The sequence below is a fragment of the Dioscorea cayenensis genome, chromosome 12 (genome assembly GCF_009730915.1).
Source record: "Dioscorea cayenensis subsp. rotundata cultivar TDr96_F1 chromosome 12, TDr96_F1_v2_PseudoChromosome.rev07_lg8_w22 25.fasta, whole genome shotgun sequence".
NCBI lineage: Eukaryota > Viridiplantae > Streptophyta > Magnoliopsida > Dioscoreales > Dioscoreaceae > Dioscorea > Dioscorea cayenensis.
Genome location: NC_052482.1, coordinates 9,377,811 through 9,381,056, shown reverse-complemented (window position 1 = coordinate 9,381,056; position 3,246 = coordinate 9,377,811). Strand labels below are relative to the sequence as shown.

Genomic DNA, 3,246 nt, shown 5'->3' with positions numbered 1-3,246 from the left:
AATCTACGGCATAGAAGTGTGCCCATTTATGTTACCTCGATGAAAAGTGTGGATTCAGGAGTGTTTTTAGCGGAGTATTGTAGTAGGCTACCGTAGCAAATAACTGTAGCAATTTACTATAGTAGTTACTATTCACAAGCCACTGAAAAAACCAAGTTCTGGAGATTCGCAAGGACGTGTGGAAATTCCACACGCCTATGTGGATTCCCAATTCCAGCCCTATATAAAACCGATATTTACCCCGATTTGAGGATCCTTTTTTCCATCATTTCTGCATCTTTTTCCCAACTTTTGAGAGGTGTGCGGCTAGGGTTTGGGGGGCTTTGGCAAGGTTTTTGGAGTGGTTCTACGGCCATCGACATCGTGTTCCTTTGGAAGAGAGTTATTGGGAAAGCTTTCGTCGACACCGATCTGGTGAGGTTGCCTTAGGCTTGACAAGGGAGCTTTTGAAGAGGATGAAACTACTCTACAAGACCATCGACACGAATACCGAGGGGGTTTTACTTATGGATTGTATGTTTTTACTTTTGATTTTATTATTGATTGTATCTTGCTTCATGGAGAGCTAAACCCCTAATGGGTACTTGGACTTGTAAACCCTAGGATGTTATTGTTTTATTGATCTTCTATTATGCTTTTCTTAATTGATGTCATTAATTGAGTTCCAATCTTGAATGCTTGTTGAATGATTTCTCCCTTAGAGTGGCACTAGGGTTGAGAGTCTACATTGGTATTCCTTGTGAGTGAGTGACACACTATGTGTGTTAGACAAAGCAAGATTGGAGAGGGTCGAGAGGGTGAGTCGAGAGGTAGTGGAGCGTTCCCTTTCCCCTTCATTATGATTAATCCTACCTTCGTGTTCCAAGAGTTCTTTGTGATTACAATAGAGTAAAGTGATAAGAGAGGAACTCCGCTGGGGCTTAGTTGCACGAGCAACAGAGTAAAGCATTGAAGTAATCCTTAGTGCTGGGGCTTAATTGTGACTAGGGGTCTTTCGCCTGGACCAAAGGGTTAGACCTATATTAGGGAATAGGGCTTATCACTTGGAATCCCTAGAGCTTCTTGCAACTGCACATAGTGTGAGGTGTTCAGACTGATTGATTTCTCCACAACCCATTAAGCATCAGTTAGGAGACATAATAGTTGGTCTTGCACTTGAAGCAATAATCCCATGGGAAGCAATGTTCGAGCATCCCACTTTCTTTCGATTGCCTTTTCTCTCATTTTACTGCACCTCTCTTTCTTATTTTCTTTAGTTTTTTTCATATTAATTTTGTTCACACCAGTATCGATTCATCTTCACTTTTGTTATGTAGCAATCTATATGTTTCTGATCACTATTCCTATAGATTCGACTACCCACTCACCGGGGTATTATTACTTCAACAAACCCATGTACTTGTAGGTCACACACAAGGGGTGTGTCATGTTTTTGCCGCTGTTGCCGTGCAGTGGGCATTTAGAAACACTTTGCACTTTGCTATTTTAGCTATTTTGATCATTTACTCTATTTCACATTCTCTTATTCTTCCATCGTTCTGATTTGTTTTTCTTTCTTTGGTTGCAGCTCCAGTTTATGACCCGAGAGAACCCTTCGATTTTTGTTGGAGGTAATCCTGAACTTGAATGAACACTTCGAAGAAAGCGGAAAGAACTTGTGTCAGAACGGAATCATCCAGCTAAAGTAGAAAGTTAAGAATCTGAAAATATGGCCGAACAAGAGGGCCAATGAAGAACACTTTCAGATTTTGTTAGACCTACTATTCATGGGACACAATCGAGCATTGTGAGGCCACCGGTAGCAACCCAGAATTTTGAGTTGAAGCTGGCCTTTATTCAAATGGTTCAACAGTCCATACTGTTTAATGGGTTAGCCGATGAAGACCTGAACAGTCATATTGAGAGTTTCCTTGAAGTGTGTGACATGTTAAAGATCAATGGGGATTCTAATGATGTAATTCACTTGAGGGCTTTCCCATTCTCTTTGAAAGGAAGGGCCAAATAGTGGCTTCATTCATTGCCAAGAGCTTCCATCACAACATTGAACGAAATGGTCGAAGCTTTTCTTGCAAGGTACTTCCCTCCGGGAAAATCAGCAAAGCTTTGCAATGAGATATCTTCATTTATTCAGATGGAGTTTGAAACTTTGTTTGAGACTTGGGGATGATTTAAGGACCTTTTGCGGAAGTGTCCACAACATGGGTTCCCCGAGTGGATGATCATTAATACATTTTATAACGGGTTGAGCTCAAGCAACAAACAACTTCTAGATGCTGCCACAGGAGGTACAATGGGGAAAAAGACTACCGAAGAAGCCCGGAAATTGATTAAAGAAATGGGTTTAAATAGCTACCAATGGAATGCAAGAGAAAGGAAGAAAGCGGCCAGACTCCATGAAATTGATTTGGTTACATCCTTGGTAGCCCAAGTAGAGACATTGACCAAGAAATTAGATACATTGACTTCATCAAGGGTAGCCGCAATCACAAGTTGTGATGGTTATGGGGGTTCGCATATGCCATCCGATTATCCTATTCGATTGCTACTTCAGCCCCAATTGAACAAGTAGACTTTGTGGGCAATTCGGAAAGATGACAAACCAATCCTCATAGCAACACCTACAACTAAGGGTGGAGAAACCACCCAAATCTTTCATGGGGAAATCAAGGGTAGCAAAAAGCAGCTACCGCACTAGGATTTTAGGAAACACCTTTGATTCCGGAGAGAGTTTCACAATTGGAAAGGGTTTTATCAAAGTTCATTCAATCAAGCGACACAAAGTTCCAAAACATAGACGCGGCACTCCGAAATCACACTGCTTCGCTACATAATTTAGAGAATAAAGTGGAATAAACAGCAAAGTCATTGACGGAACGTCCTTTAGGAAGCTTGCTAAGTAATACTGAGACTAACCCAAGAAAGCAACTTAAAACGATCACTTTGAGGAGTGGCCGAGAGCTCCAAGAGAATCTCATTACCGAGAAAAATTCTGAAATTGCTCAAGAGAAAACCCCCACTGGGAAGACTACTGAAATTCCTTAAGAAAAGCCGAAAGATATGGTGCAAGACAAGGAGAAGAGGTCCGTTGTGTCACCCCCTTCATATGCTCCAAGAATTCTTTATCCGGCGCGTTTGAAGAAGGATCAAACTGATGAGCAAAACAGGAAATTTCTGGATCGCTTTAAACTGTTGCACATTGATAAGGTCCCCTTGTGTATATCCCGCAAGTGCACGGGTTTGTCGAAG

At 41.5% G+C, this 3,246-nt stretch overlaps 1 non-coding gene across 1 annotated transcript; it reads right to left on the bottom strand.

Moving 5' to 3' along the window:
- Window positions 1–2,098: 2,098 nt before the first annotated feature.
- Window positions 2,099–2,205, bottom strand: LOC120274323. The gene has a single exon (XR_005540851.1). It is a non-coding gene; the product is annotated as a small nucleolar RNA R71 (small nucleolar RNA).
- Between the last annotated feature and the right edge of the window lie 1,041 nt (window positions 2,206–3,246).